We start from the raw sequence: 16876 nt of genomic DNA, 5'->3' as shown, positions 1-16876 counted from the left end.
TAGATCCAACTTCTAATCTATTTCTTTGCACCATCTTTCTCAGAAAATAGTCATTGTGGGTATTGAAGATATACTGAAGAAAGAGAAGTAGAGAGATAACCAGGAAAGAAAAGATTGAGAAGAGGTATAAACATTCCCCATTCTAGAGGATAAGATAGATGTCTCTTCCCTACCTCCCCAGGTTGAATATTACTGGATGTTTGGGGTGAAAGAACAGCTGGAAGGAGAGTCAAAGGAAATAGAAATTCCTTCTCTGTATTCTCTTTTTGAGAATACTATTTTAATTTTACACAGAACTCCTCCCCCTCCTCCTTTTTCTTCTTCTTCTCTCCTCCTCCTTCTTGTTCTTCTTCTCCTTTTTTTCTCCTCCTCCTTCTCCTCTCCTCCACCTCCTCCTCCTCCTCCTTCTCCTCCTCCTTTTCCTTCTTTTTCTTCGCCCTATGAACTGTGTGCTTATGGAAAATGAATAAGGGAAGACAAAGCCCAAGGGGGAAGAAAAGGAGATATGATTACTTAGCATCTATAAGAAATGGGGCCATGTGTTTTCTGTCAAAATCATCTAGTGTAGAGAGCTAGAAAAGTAAGGCACATTTTAAAGAGCAAAATTTCTACTCATTAGGAAGAGTTTGAACTTGAATGCATTGTGTCCCCTGTGTTGTTCTGGTCTGCCAACATCCCCTGTTTCCCCATAACATCATCCCCATTCATTTGGAGGGACATCTCCTACATTTCTCATGTTCAAGGAGAGCAGTTAATTACAGTACTTACCCACCTATACTCACAGATGTGGGCCTGTGACCCTGCTTGTTCAGTTCTTCCTCCATATTTTGTGAATATTACTGTATTTATGTGGTAAACTTTTTTCCATTCCTAGGTTAAAGTCCTCCCCCAACCCCCTCACTGTTGATTGCAATAATAAAAAAAATACCTAGACACCCAGACTCATGTGGTAGATGATTCTTTATAACTTGATTGTAGCTGATGACACCCCCTAACATGATAATATTACTAGTCCAATAGCATGGATAACAAAGCAAATTTTTAAATTCAAAAATAGTAAAAAAAGAGAATGATTCTGAAATGAAGAATTTATTTAAAGGAGCTTGAAACTACAATTTTTTACTCACTACTACAGAGGAAATACTGCAAGGGCAGCTGGATGCCAGAATGCCTAGATTCAGAATTTGGACAGGGGACTGAAAGGGAAGTGGAAAGAGGCCAAGCTATTTCTTTAAATTACTTTATAGAGGAAAACAAAGAGCTAACTGTAATGCAGAAACAGTATAAGAAAATCCTGTACATACCACCAAAGTCAATTCTGTACCTTAGCTGTTTCTGCCTTAAATCCCTCTCCATTGGGTCTTTTCTGCACCATCTGTGCCCTGTCTGATGCTGCACTGCGTATTAGCACCTTAGCCTGTCAGTTAGAGCGCCTCCTGTTGGAGGGGCTGCTGTTGCTACCACCAGTGCAGACCCTGTTGGCAGGTTCCACAGTGGCCCTATCAAGGGGCTTTGCTTTTTTTTTTACTGTCATCTGTCATCAGTCTGTCCTTCCAAGCCTCCCTCTCACCGCTGCCTTTGTCCTTTGTGCTCTGTTGCTGGGCCCTCTGCTAATACTATGCCAGAGCTCTCTGATACTGTCCCCTTTTTGTTCTGCTCCTACTGTAGTTTCTCCCAGAGATGACAGGACTCTGTCTTCCCCACTGGCAGAAAAGGTAAATTCTTCAACACTTCTTTCCACAACCCCTCTTCCAAACAAAAACCTGACCTTGGTTCACAAACATGAATTCTGTTGGTTAGCTTTTTCATTCAGTGCTTCTTGGGACTCAGAAAGCAAGGATCTTTGGATGAAACACAGGTTCCAATTTCATAATGTCAGGCTTTCTCCTTGCTCTTTCATGAGGATGAGAAGGGACCCTGCTTGTTCAGTTCTTCCTCCATATTTTGTGAATATTACTGTATTTATGTGGTAAACTTTTTTCCATTCTTAGGTTAAAGTCCTCCCCCTCCCCCTTTAGCTGTTTCTTCCTTAAATTCTTTCTCTTTTTTTAAACTATTTTTGAATTTAAAATTTTGCTTTGTTATCCATGCTATTGGACTAGTAATATTATCATGTTAGGGGGTGTCATCAGCTACAATCAAGTTCTAAAAGAAAAAAGAAGATATGATCCATACTCAGTAGTCTGACACTCCCTGAAGAAGCACTGGATCAAGCCCCATAGCCTTTCTTCTTGTTTTATCTTAATTTTTCAATTACAGTTTACATTCAATATTATTCTGTATTAGTTTCAGATGTAAAGTGGTTAGACAACTTAACACCAGAAATCAAGCAACCCAATAAAAAAGTGGACAGAAGACCTGACACTTCTCCAAGGAAGACATAGAGATGGACAATAGACATATGAAAAGTTGCTCAACATCACAAATCATCAGAGAAATGCAAATGAAAACCATAGGAAGACATCACTTCACACATGTCAGAATGGCTATCACCAGTAAATCAAAAAACAAGTGTTGGTGAGGGTGTGGAGAAAAGGAAACCCTTGGTGGGAATGAAAGTTGGTGCAATCATTATGGAAAACAGTGTGGAGGCTCCCCAAAAACTTAAAAATGAAATTGTCTTATGACCCAGTGATTCTACTTCTGGGAATACATATGAAGAAACTCAAAACATGAATTTGCAAGAATATATGACCCCCATGTTCATTGCAATGTTATTTACAGTAGCCAAGATAGGGAAGCAACCCAACTGCCCAATAGATGAGTGGATAAAACAGCTGTGGTATATTTACATAATAGAGTACTACTTTCTGATTCCTCAGTGGGAGACTACAATCAGCTTCATACTCTTAGAGCCATCTATATATATATAAAGAGGTAATATGCAAATTAGGCCAGGACTCTGTAACGGGTCACGACCAGACAGGAGGTGGTTGCGTGCACAGGTGAGGCCCGGAGCGGAGACAGAGACAGAGGCAGGGGGGCCTGCCCGAGCCAGTGCGGCAGCTTGGGTGGCCCCAGAGCGGACACAGGCAGGGGGACCAGGGGATGCTGTGAGTCAAGCACGGGTCCCGGCCCCCCGTGGGGTGCCTCCTCGCACGGCGGGAGGAAGGGTTCAAATTTCAATTGCACACTGGGCCTCTAGTAGCTCTATAATGTCCTATCACATCCTCTTCCCTATTTCTTGTACTTCAATAGTCCCACCTGTCTTTAGGAGGAAAATCCTCCTTATTTCTTCAATGAACTTGCTTTATGGCTCCAGCTGTCCCTCCTTCCCCTCCCCCAACATATGCAGTTACATGAAGTCACATCATCATGGCCTCACTCATCATGAGCAATTCTAGATTATCAGCCTTTCATGCGACAGTACATTTTGGGGGACTTTATATAGTGAGAAGACATAACGATCCTTCTTTGCAGAGCAAATTTGACACATCTCCAACAAATAAATCTATTCATCTCAACAGACTCCTTCAGCTCTAAAGTTAAAGGCACATGCAATGTATAGGTAATTGACATTACCCCTCCTCAATCATCCAGTGTTTGAACACTGGGAGACTGTGAACTTGACTTTTCCTCCTGTTTTTCAGAGATATTCATCAACTTGCACATGCTAATCTGCACATTTTATATTCATTAGAGAAAAATGAGAGCGAGAAAGAACAACAAGTAAGAAAGAATTGAGAGAAGCATCTCAGAGTTTAGGAAATGAATCCTAGTACTTTATTTCATTGCCTTTAAAGATTAAATTCAAGAAAATGGTAAAATATGATAATGGAAGGTGGACAAAATATGACAGATTTTAGGAAAGCATTTTTAATAATATAAGGCTATATAAAAGGTCCTAAGAAAACACACCACCTTTTTGATCATGAGGAAAATATTTTTAAAAATTGAAAGAGCAGCATTACATTCTTTTTATCAGAATAAATGACACACATGACTCACATAAAATAAGTCTGTGTTGGAAAGATTCTAAATACTTCAGATTAAAGCTCAGTTGGTATTTATTGATTGCTTCCAACATATAAAGGTTTATATCTGGGGCTTATCCATATGTGATCTCATCGAACACCCAAAGTAATTTCATAAAATTATGATCATTATTTCCATTTTACATGTGAGAAAATTGAAGCTTCAGTCAGTTAAATTATTTCCCCAAAGTCAAAGTGGAGAGACAGATGAAATCCTTCCTAATGTTCTTCCCCCACCTCCTTTTGTAGGTGGTGGGAGCTGCACGAGGTGTTAGACCCATGGGCTCAGACTGGACCTGGGTTCAGCAACCTTGGTACTTGGGTTCTGGCTAGGAAAGAATTCAGAGCCAAGACTCAAACTGTAAGAGAACATTTACCGTATTTTTCCATGTATAAAATGCTATTTTTTCTCTAAAACCTTTAGACTGAAAATCGAGGGACATCTTATACACAAAAGTCAGATGTAGAGGGAGCCATGCGGTTACATAGCTGCCCACACCTTGTCAAACGGGCTTCCTCCAATCACGAGCCTTATTGTTACTGACGTCAGCTGATGCTGTAATTGGAGGTGGAGGTGGAGAGTGCACAAATGCAACAGGGACCACCAGAGTGGTCTGAGCCCATAAAGATGTCAAAAAATAAAAAGATAAATACCAGTGAGCGATTGTCTTACTCTGCAAAATTCAAAATGAATGTAATCAGCTATGCAAAAGAGTATGGAAATAGAGCTGCAGAGAGAAAATTTGGACCTCCTCCCACTGAGTGTATGACCAGACAGTGGAGAAAACAGGAAGAACAACTCCTTAAGATGCCAAAAAAAGAAGAAGGCCTTAAGAGGAAAACCAGCAAAATGTTTAGAATATTGATTTCTTAATTTTGGGTTGGAAAAGTGGAGGGGGGTCTTATACACACAGAAAAAATATGGTATTTGGTAAATTACAGAGATAGAAGAGGTAACTCCTAGAAGAAATGGGCGTAGGAGACAAGTTATAGAGGAAAAGGAAGGACACTTGGAGTTTGGGAGTAAGGAAGGTAACGGTAACTGCATCCAGGAGGGGGTGGGGGGAGGGGAAGGCCCAGGCATGCTCTTGGGAGGGAAAGTACACTGGAGCCTCTGTCCTAAGGGTTTTAAGGGTGGAGATTTTAGGGGAGATCCCAAGGGAAGATCTTAATAGAATATTCAGCAGCTTTTCAGGTGTGTCCTTTCAGGGTCTAGGTCTCCCTGAAAGGACACACCTGAAAAGCTGCTGAATATTCTATTAAGATCTTCCCTTGATTGATTGATTGGTCAGCACCTAGGCAAGGGATCATTATCTACTGCAGCTGGTCCTGAGGGTAGCCATGGGGTCACTGGTCTGGTTTTGCTGCTTTTCTGGACCTGGAGATGAAATACAACTGAGTTGTATGCTATCTCTAGGGAGGAAAGGTCAGGGGGTCCAAACAGCATGACCAGCAATATGCTAGGGAGGAAAGGTCACCCTAGGGGCGAGATCCCAGCCTACAATTGCCCTTTGCTAGGCACCCAGGGCTTTCCACCCTGGTGACCTTCTGTACCTGGCCCATCGTCCTTGTTCCTCTCATGTCTGTCTAACTGCCTACCACACCCAGCTTTAGTGAGGCATAATTTACAAGTAAAACTGTACGGTATTTAAAGTGATGACCAAGTTAATACATCCATCACCTCACATTTTATCTTATCATTATTTTATTTTTGGGTGAACCTTTAAGTTCTAATCTCATAGTAAATTTCAATTACATAAAAAGTTTAAATTAGAAATATAGTGTTTCAATTACAAAATACAAAAACACTGTTATCAACTATAGGCACCATGTTACAAATTAGATCTTTAGATGTTATTCAATCTCATAACATATTTGAACCCTTTCACCAACCTCTCCCTATTTTTTCCATATCCCTTGCCTGGAAACCACTTTTTCACTCTGTTTCTATGAGTTGGACTTTTTTTTTTTAGATTCCACATATAATTGATACCATCTTCCTAATGTTCTTGAACTGTTGCAAAACCAGTACAATTACTAATACCCAACAGAAGACCAAGGGAGTGACTGACAATGAGCAATGAGCAGGAGAGGAGAATTCACAGGCAGGCAATTCTACTGTTGTCTTGGGGGAAGCAGACACTTTCTCCAAGGATGGTACAGAGTAGTAGCCAAAGCCGTGGGGTTTCAGAGGGGCACCTCATCCAGACCTGCAGTCACAAAGAACCACCAGGCAGAAGCTGGGCACTAGCAGAAGGGCTCGTGCCCACCACCTGACAGAGAACAGTATTCACAACTGTTGGAAACGTGACAGACTATGAAAAACATATGAACTCAGCCTCAGAGGTTGTCGTGTCTTTTTGGTGACCGTGTAAAAGAGGCAAGTTTTTCATCAGGGTGAAAAATGAAAACAAAGTAAAACTATGAACACTTGTATAACTCGGGCTGTGATGGCACCAGTGTTCTGTCCACCCCACAGCCTGAGATGGTGGGCACAGGCTGGCCCCTCACCATGATCAGTAGTTCACCATGATTGGCACACAGGGGTCTTACTCCTCTTCCGGTGTCCTTCCCTGTCTGGTAAAGTCCCCTCATGGAGAGACCCCACATTAAACTGCTCCGAGTGCAACCCTGCCTTGAAATGAACATTATATTCATGCTGTTTATGCCCCTCTCCCCCATCTGTGGGGGGAGAATCCTTTCATTTCAAAATGAGGACACTGCTTCAAAAACAATTGTCTTACTGAGTGCAGGCATCATATTAGCTCAGGTTCGAGTGAAAATAGCTGCTGCCAGAACTTTTGGAGGGGAGGTTTGAGAAAAGCCAAGGAAAGCTCATGGTGGGAGGCTAGTCTAAGAGAACTCTGCTGGCCCAGAAGTCAGGAGATGGAGATGTCAGGTCTGGCATTCAGGGTTAATGGATGCTTTTGAATAAGAAGCTTGTATAAAGTGGATCCATCTGACAATATGATTGAGGAGATAGGTAATAAAAAGTATAAAAGGTATGGAACCTGGAATATAAAACCTGAAGGCACTGATGAACAGACAATGGGTTAGAAGTGGCAGAAAGAGAGAACGGGCTCAGGGAAAGGTGGGCAGTTGAAGACTTATTCACCTGCTTGGTGGGGTTTTCAAGGGTAAACTCCAGGGGACTCAGAGATGGAGATTTTCAATATGGGCTAATTTCCTTCCTCTTATTTCATCAGTTGAGTGAGCTTGATGGCCATGGATGACATTGATTGCTCAATGACACAATTGCTTTGGTTTTTCCTAAAGAAAGACAGGGTGAAGACTGATTCCTTGCCAAAGTCTACCTGATTGTGGAAGAGGACCATGTGGTTTCCTTTCGGGCAGAGTATGATCCCCCCCCCCCCCAGGCCCCTGGAATACTACGGAGTACATTGGCTTGATCGCCACAACTGCAGACTTAGGAAAGTGAGGTCACTTTTGAGAAGGCTCAAGAGGAACTTTGAACATCTGGGAATATCAGGTCAATAGCCATCTCTGGCTTCACTGCCACCTTTCCTTCTTTTGGACAATCCAGAGGAAGAGAATTCAGTAGAAGAATTCAGAAAGAATTACAAATTGCAAATTTCCATAATATCAAGCTGGTGGTCAGAGTTCTAGGGAAGGAAAGGTTTAAAGATACGCTGGAAAGTTTAGGTTGCTGAGACAATACGTAATTGACTTTTGAGACAGTGATGGGTTTTTCAACCACAGGTGAGCTCTTAGATTTAACTTTGCCTGAGAGAGAGCACCAGATGAGGCAGAATTGACTCTGGAATTTCTCCACTCCCTTGGAGAGGCCTTGGGTAGCAGCCTGCTTGCAAGCATGGTGGGGGAAGGGCAGAGGGTGCTGGGCTGGGCAGGGGTTTGTCAGGTATAGTAGATACACTACTTTTAGAAAGTATATTTCACTGGGGTGGCTTGAAGATCATATTGTTTCTGATTATGTGAAAGGGTAGCCAAGGCCCCTCAGCAACTTCGTGGTGTCTGCTCTTAAGGAGAGATGGTTTGGAGAGGCAGGGCAAATTGCTTGTTGGAGTGAAATGGACAGTACATTCACTGAGGAGGCTAGGATACCTGGGGTCCAGTTCTAGCTCTGCTTAGCCTCACCTTAGGCAAATCAGACTCTCCTATTTTCAGATGTTAGGCTAGTTATGTTTAAAATGTGGGAAGTTATCTAGATTAGCAGTGTCTTGTAGAAATATGATGTGAGAACCACAAGGAATTCAAAATTTTCTAGCAGACACATTAAAAAAGTCAAAAGAAACAAGTAAAATTATAATGATCTGTTTAACTCCATATAGCCAAGTTATTATCATTTTAGCAGGTAACCAATGTAAAAATTATTAATGAGATATTTTACATCCTTTTTGTGTTAACTCTTCAAAGTCCAGTGTGTAGTTTACACTTGGCTCGTCTCAATTGGACCAGCACGTTGTGAGTGCTCAGTGGCTGCCATATTGGACAGTGGAAATCCAGCCGATGTCTGAGTCACATTATGTGATCCCATGGCAGGTTGTTCCTGGACAGCTTTGCCTTTATCTTTGTCATCCTTCTTCTTCTGGCTTCTCAGCGCTCAAGGACCCCTGTGTCAGCCTGAGCACAGGGAGAAGGAGTCGTGACTAGATCTTCCTCCCGCAGTTAGGCTGTAGACCTCCGGGGAAGAAAGCAGTCAACTCCCTTACTCACGTTGGGAAACTGAGGTGTGATCCCGTGTGAAAGGAGATTGTACATACAAATGCGAAGTAATTAGTCCGTAAGCATTTCTTCTTACGCAGTCACTGACGTCAGTGCAGTCTGTGATGCACGTTCCCGCCCGGAGCCTGCGGAAGCCTAATTAACGATCTCCTGTAAAGTGCTGCAGATGAAAGGTGGTCCAGATGAAAGGTGGCCAGTGAGAGCCAAACACTTGATTGCGCCCATCCCCAGGCTGCTCCATTACAAGCCTGGATTGACGTCACTTTCTGCAGTTAGCAATCCTTCTGCCTGGGGAAAGATGTGAGGGCGTGTTAAGGCTCCATCACGTGACGCATGAAAAAAAAAGAGAAACACCCCCAGACATTTGCTCCTGGGGCCATGCTTGGTCATAGATTCTAAGAAGGAGGTCCCATTTGCCCCAGATTGTGTACTGACAGCAAAATAGAGCTCCCTTGTAAAGCCGAAGTCACCTTGGGTAGTAGATGAGTCAGAAACGGCAGTGTGGTTTTACTTTCTTCAAACGCAGTCTTTCTTTTGTTTTTCCTTTTTGTCAAGTTGAGTTGGTCTTCAGGACAAATGTATGAAGAAAGTGTAGTTTTATCTTTAGCATGTGCCTACTTTATCTTTCCAAGGCCCGTTGTTCTTCCTTAGGACCCGGCCATCTAGCAGGCCACCCAGGTCCTTGCTTCTGTCCCTTGGCCTCTCCTGTCCTGCCCTCTCCACTCCAGGACTTTGACTCATTGTTCTCCCCTCTCATCTTTAAAATTGCTTTCTCACAGTTGGTATCTTATAAAAATCTTTCACACTCATCCTCTCAGATGTGAAAGCTGTAGTGTTTTGTCTCATCTGCTCTTTCCTGTATTGAGGCATTCATGAACTCAGCACCTCTTATGTACCAGTTAGTAAGCTTGGTAGGCAAAGCACAGGGCTCCTGGGGTAAGATGTGCCTTTTTTCCCCCATCTGTCCTCCACACGCTGATGTTCCTCTGCTTTCTATCTTCCTCATTCACTCACAGAAGGTTCTCGTCACTCACATGCTCTCCTGAGGGCAGCTGTGAACACTGTGAATTGCATGATCCCAGGGAACAACAATGGAGTTGAGTTCTACACCGTTGATTCTGCTTGATGAGAAGTCTCATCAAGTTCTATATACAGTTTCAAACCTGTATCTCAGGCCCCTCCTTACTCTTGAACCCAAGGCCTAGATTTCTTTTCTTTTCTTTTTTAAAAATTGAGTTAAAACACACTTACAGTAAAGTGTTCCAAGGGCACTGTGTTAATCAATGTGGGGTGCTAGAACAGAAATCCCTTAGACAGGGTGGCTTAAACAACAGAATTTTTGTTGTTGTTATTCATCCTCTCCTGAGGATATTTTTCCATTGATTTTTTTGAGAGAGTGGAAGGGAGGGAGAAAGACACAGAGGGAGAAATATCAATGTGAGAGAGACACATCGATTGGTTGCCTCCTGCATGGGCCCTGGCCAGGGCCAGGGATCAACCTTGCAATTGAGGTATGTGTCCTTGACTGGAATAGACCCAGGACACTTCAGTTTGAGGGCTGATGCTCTATCCACTGAGCCAACCTAGCTAGGGCTACACAACAGAAATTTATTTCTCACAGTCCTGGAGGCTGGGAAACCCAAGGTCAAGGTGCTGGCTGATTTAATTCCTGGTGAGAGCCCCCCCCACTCCTGCTTCCTCTTTTCATTGTGATCTCACATGGTGGGGGTCAGAGAGAAAGGAAGCAAGGTCTCAAGTGATAGCTTCTATGGGCACTATTCTTATAAGGAGGCTCCACCCTCATGACCTAATCCCCTCCCAAGGCTCCTACTTCAAATACCATCATATAGGGGAGTAAGGTTTTAACATATAAATATGGGGCTGCAAATGTTCAGTCTATGGAAGGTATTAATCTTAAGTGGACAGTTAATGAACTTCCACCTATGTGTATTCTCTGTAGACTTCAAATATAGATCTTAACCAACACCTTGGGAAGTCTCATGCATCTTCTCAGTTGGTTCCATCCTCCAAAAGGAACCACTTGAAAAATTGACCATAGATCACTTTTGCTTGTCCTTGAATTTCACATACTTAGGACATAGTGTTTGTATTCTTTTTTTGGTCTGCCTTTTTTTTTGCTCAACACAGTGTCTGAGAGATTTATACTTGTTGCATAAATCATCATTCAGCCCATATGTCTAGTAGAATATTCTTACCTGTATATACTACTGGAAAGTCCAATATCACAATCCAGAACCAAACACATTACTTCTACATTTTTAAATTGAGGGTCACCTCATCATCAAGATAATTAATACTGCCTTGCCAGTGTGGTTCGGTGGTTGAGTGTCGACTCATGAATCAGGAGGTCATAGTTTGATTCCTGGCCAGGGCACATGCCTGGGTTGCAGGCTTGATATCCAGGAGGGGATGTGCAGGAGGCAGCCTATCAATCAGTGATTCTCTCTCATCATTAATGTTTCTAACCCTCTCTTCCTCTTCCTTCCTCTCTCTGAAATCAATAATAATAATAAAAAGCTAACAAAATAACACTGACCTCATAGAATTGCTAGAATATTTCAATGAGATAATGAATATAAATCATCATTCAGCCCATGTGTCTAGTAGAATATTCTTACCTGTATATACTGCTGGAAAGTCCAATGCCACAATCCAGAACCAAACACATTACTCTTAGCATACTTCTCAAGTAGTTAAAGTCAAAAAAGCTATTCAGAATTGGGGGAGAAGTGATGTCCTGATTGGGGCATTTTAATCTTAGCTGTTTACTTTCTGTTTATGGTAGATGGGCCCTGAGCTATCTGATGGTCATGATATTATCTGACCTAATATTTTAGCCTTTAATAAGACTAAATAAGTGATTATTTTCTCTGGAGATTTAGAAGTAGACATTGAGGTCTACTTATTTGTTCACTTGAATGTGAGTTACTCTCTTAGGAACCACACATCAGGCTTCACTCGTGACTCAGCTGACACTGCAGTTGAGAAAAATAATCTAGATGTTTTGTTGCCCTTAAGCATAAAGTGACACCTTTAATCATAGAGGGAATCTTAATACAAAGCAATAAATAATTTATGAATGCCCCTATTTTATGGCATGCCTTCATTCCAAGTAAATGTCAGATTTTATTTATTGCTAAAGTAGACAATTATTCACTTTGCATAATTCACTGAGGTTCTATCCAACATTAAAAATATCTTGACCAAGGAAAGAAGGAAACAAAATTCTGGGAATTTGGAGAATGGAGTCAGGGAATCTCCCACAGTGGAAACAAATACTAGGATCTGCGAAAGCGGATGAACCACAGATGTCCGGAGTCAGGAAAGAGTTGGGAGTTGCTAGGAATTCTACAAAGGAAAGGTTAGTGCTGAGCAGGAGTCAGAGCTCCACAAGTCTCTGATGCTGTCATCCTAGTCATTGCAGCTCTACTGCTGTGGCACACATTTTACCTGTCATATAACTGGCCAAATTCTAGCCCCTTCCACACCAAACATGGTCAGTTCATCCCATGTAAAACTTTTATCATATAACACATTAGAAACAATAAGGAAATGAGATTTACTTTACACAGATATGCTTCCCAGATCATTCTGTGGTTATAGATTTATTCTGTGATATTGAGGATGCCTGTAGTGAAGGGAAAGCACTGATCTCTCCCAGCCCCAAGGTCCCTTTTCTTTCTCTCTCTCTTTCTCTCTCTCTCTCTCAAATACAGTAAAGAGAATATAGGAGTGACACCATGATGGGAATGGAGAGTCTTTTGGTTGCCAAATACATCTGTTGTTTGCTGAGACTTTGGGGTGGCAACAGACTGAGTGAGCAGAGCAGCTGTGACAGAGGGGACCAGGCTTCTTCTGAGCAGAGGCTGTGAGGACCTTCCTTCAGGATAAAGATATTGAACTATCTCTCAGCAAGGCAGAAACAAAGTGGGGAGTAAGCAATTGCCCTAACCTCTCTGTGCCTCTGTTTGCTTCTACAAGTTGATGAAATTAGTGGTATTCACTTCACTAGCTATTCTATTATTCATTTATTGAATTTTTTACTGACTATGTCTGGGATACTGTGCTAAGTATAGAGCAACACAGACATGAAAAAAAAAACACATGGCAACTCCTATGTTATTGCTGCTCTTCCTTTACCAAGAAGATGACCTCTTTCATGACAAGAGTTGTTGGCTTGGAAATGAAAGAACCAAACACGAGGGCTTTGGATCATGGTTTTGTGGGCAAAAGTCAAGGAGAAAAAAGTGTGTAGTGGAGGAAACACAGCATGGTGTAATGCTAGAAATGTGACTAGTACATCAGGGTTTAACTCTCACTTCTATGCCTTCCTAGTGAGTGACCTGGGACAAATTACTTGCACTCCTGGAGCTTCCTTTGTGAAATGAAGATGATAATACTTATTTCCTAGAACTGAGATGAGGGTCAGTGAGGTAATGTATGTGTGAAGTGGAGGAGGGGAAGAAAAGTGATAATAATGATTTTTAAAGTTCATTTATTAAGCACCTATTCTTTCAGTGATTCCTTTTTTTTTTTTTTTTTCCCCACTTACTACTATGTGTTAGGGCCCAGTGTTGTGATAGAGAACAGGACAGTTTCTGCAGAGTGAAGAAGGTCCAGCCTGCTGGAGCACAGCTCAGGGTAAAATGTGGCTCTCTTGGGGCTGAGCTTGAAGCTACTTTCTACCTTGATGGTCTGGGGCCAGATCCGTGTTGAATGGCAGGTTAAGAAATACGAGCCATAACAAGAATTATCTTCACTCAATTCACAGAAGTTGGCTTATGTACTTAATCATATATTTTTCTTTACCATCAAGAGTATTCTGGGGATGAGGTTATAAAACAGGGATGGAGAAAATGACTAATATGTCAATTTTTAGATGTCTGTTTAGTTAGCACGAATATTCCTACACAACTGTAATTAGCTTTCAGGGAAGTCTCAATCTCTCAGTTAAACTTGCAATTGCAGAGGCTTTATTTTGCACAGCAGTAGGTTTCCTAAGAAGTAACATGCAAATTTAAAAAACAACAACAACATAAAAAAGAACCTTATTTACCCACTAGGGCAGTTGTGGGTTATATATGCTTAGGCAGTTGTAAACATATATAAGTAATCAGTCCCTAATTTATATTATTCTGGTAAAGCTAGATGATGGAATCTTGGATTTTCTCAAAGTGAGAGATATCCTTGTATTTAGTAACAAAAATTAATAGCTACCACGTGGGCTTGCTAGGGCAGTTGAGAGCAGGTTATTCAGCTCCTGCTTTAGATAAACATTGGATAAGAATGTCAAGTCTCTAACAACTCCCCCCCCCCCTTTTTCCGGCTCCCAACACAGCCACCCCAGCTCTCCCAGATGTTTCAGATTCCAAGAATGTTTGCATTGATTAAACATTCTATTTTTTGCTTATTTCCCCATCCCAGACCTTGGAAATGTTATCTTTACTTTTATTACTTGAGATCAGGGCTATTTCTGGAAGGTGTGGGGTTTAGGGAAAAATCACATTTTGTGCTCTTCTCTTTCCTGGTTCTTTTCTTTCATACAGGTGGAAGCTTACAAGACTTCAAGGGCAACTGTTGTAGGTAGAAATTATCCAAAGTCTATCCTTGAAGAATTCTGCTAGAATGTTCGCTGAGAGATTTGTAAAGAATTGTTCATGGGCTTGTTGTACATGATTGATTCAGCCATCTTGGTTAGAACCTGTAGTCTTTGCTTAGCAATTTGGAGAGTAGGGTGAATCTCTGTGGAGTGGGATGGGACATGTGGGGAGGGTGAAGATGGTTATATCCCCATATCCTGGGGAAGGAAGTAAAAGGCAACAGTGCTGAGGAGCTGCATTTTGGAAAACAAGCATGATTTCTGGTGATTAGCCTATCAGTCATCTAGTAGTCTAATTTCAACTCTAATTCCCTTCAGTGATTTGGTACCTAGGTCATTGCCTTCAAGCTATGCTTGGGCCAGCAGTTAAAGGCAGCTATGGGTCCTAGTACAACACATTGGGGACCTCAAGCCAGGAAACTTAGCATAAAACTGAATGCTGCCACTTCCTAACTCTACAGCTTTGCTCAACTCAGTTAATCCTTCTGAACCTCATTTATCTACTGAAATATGGATGGAACGCATCTGCTTCACAGGATTGGCATTTCAGTGTTCTTGTGAGGATTAAATGGAATAATAACATGCGAGGAAATACCAAGCTAGTGTTTGGCACACAGTAGGTGATTTGAGCTTTCAGGAATTTTGAAGTTCATAGGGTACCATTTTCTGAGGTCAGAGTGCTTCATGGGGCATCTATGCTCCAATATTTTTTAAATAACCCTCACCTTCTAAAAGTGAAACTGATTTGGAAAATTCTGGGTAAAGGCTCTATCAAAATGGAAATTTTTAGTCACATTTCATTAGGGGCTGTTCTTTGTAAAGTTTCCCTCACCCGCTGTTATGTAAAATAGATGGGGTTTCCCAAGGCGGGGTCATGATTTAGGAATCATGGGGAAGCGTTATTTCCCCAAGTCTGGAGCATTTGCTGGAGTCCATGAATTGCCTAGAGAAGGTGCCTATGCTCAGGCCCACCACAGACGCCTGCATCAGCGTATCTGAAGATGGGGCCTTGGAATCTGCATTAAACACTCAAGTATCCTTGATGATTCTGCTGAACACAAAGCCCCTGTTTAAACCGGTCATTCTTACTTAGGCTGATCATGGAGTTTGAGTGGCATGGAAGGAAGCTGGGGAAGGAAAGTGGACCCAGGTAGAATGAGAGTTGGGAAGTTGAGGTAGGAATCACTAAAGACCAGTTTTGCTGACTGTTGGTTTGAGGCTCAGTTCTTTGCTTCATTAGGAAAGATCACATTCTACGAGTGAAAGCAGAGCTGATTCCCAAGCTCTTGTGCCTAGAATGAATCAATAGATTAACTTGCATTTTTTTTCCTCTTGATTTTTTCACTTTGCACAAGGTTCTGACAAGCTCAATGTGATGCTTATGGGTACATGATTAGGACTAGAGAATGTACTCTGGTTGTGCCAGTGGGAAGTTTTTTCCCTGTCTGATAACTTTTTTTGAGCCTAAATTGCATGTTTTCTGGCAGCATAAGAAACAGGCATGAATTAAGTTACTGTACTTCCTGAATTTAACTCTGCCTTTGTAATACTCTGCCCACATGAATAAGGGATATGTTTTCCTCCCAGGGATATGTCTGCGGTTCCTTCTTCTACCTCCCACCAAACATCCTTCAAGAAAAGGAAGAGCGCTTTAGTGCCAAGCACAATGCAGGTTCAGACAATTTAGTAGGCTACAGGGGAATTCCTGGAATGGAGTAGAAAGCCTAAAATAGATATCCCGGAAGAAAGGAGGAAATGGTGACAAGGAACTTACTTTAATATTGCAGGACCCTCCTTTTATTGCCACAACTGAGCCACGTGAATTTTTGGTCTCTGCCATCAAGAGGGGTGTTCCCATAGATTGACTCATGTTCCTTGTTTCCTCCTAGAAGAAGAAGAAGAAGAAGAAGAAGAAGAAGAAGAAGAAGAAGAAGAAGAAGGAAGGAGGAGAAGGAGGAGGAGGAGGAGGAGGAGGAGGAGGAGGAGGAGGAGGAGGAGGAGGTCGTCACAAAATTCATGCCCACCTGGAAGCTTAGAATGTGACATTATTTGGACATAGCGTCTGTGCAGGTATAATTAAGTTAAGTCAAGGTCATACCTTATTGGGGTGGGCTCTGAGTTCAATGATGACTGGGGTCCCTATGAAAAGAGGAGTGGGTACTCAGAGATATCCAGGGAGGAAGGCCATGTGAAGATAGAAGCAGAGATTGGAATGATGCTTCCACAAGCCAAGGAGCACCAAAGATTGCTGGCAACCACCGGAAGCTAGGATGGAGGCATGGAACATATTCTTCTCCTGGGCCCCCAGAAGGAACCAATGCTGATGACACCTCAATTTCAGACTTCTAGCCTTCAGAACCATGAGAGGATACATTTCTGTTATTTGGAGGCCCCCAGCATTTGCCATGGCAGGCCTAGGAAGCCAATACAGTTGCTTTTCAGAAACTCTGTGCTGTTGTCCACTTCTTGCTTTTGCCCTTGAATCTACTAAAATTCACATGCAGTGTTCCTTTTGGTATTTGAAAACGGACTACTCATAAAAGGAAGAAATAAACAGGAGAATATCCAGCAATGCAAC

The 16876-nt window shown here is 42.1% G+C and overlaps 1 non-coding gene across 1 annotated transcript; it reads left to right on the top strand.

The window, feature by feature from the left end:
- The first annotated feature begins 5148 nt into the window (after positions 1–5148).
- MIR9244 (microRNA mir-9244) lies at positions 5149–5233 on the top strand. The gene is given in 1 exon segment (NR_130550.2): positions 5149–5233. It is a non-coding gene; the product is annotated as a microRNA mir-9244 (primary transcript).
- The last annotated feature ends 11643 nt before the right edge of the window (positions 5234–16876 follow it).

This window comes from Eptesicus fuscus, chromosome 6, assembly GCF_027574615.1.
Source record: "Eptesicus fuscus isolate TK198812 chromosome 6, DD_ASM_mEF_20220401, whole genome shotgun sequence".
NCBI classification, from domain to species: domain Eukaryota; kingdom Metazoa; phylum Chordata; class Mammalia; order Chiroptera; family Vespertilionidae; genus Eptesicus; species Eptesicus fuscus.
The sequence above is the reverse complement of the archived record's forward strand: the minus strand, read 5'-3'. Positions and strand labels throughout refer to the sequence as shown.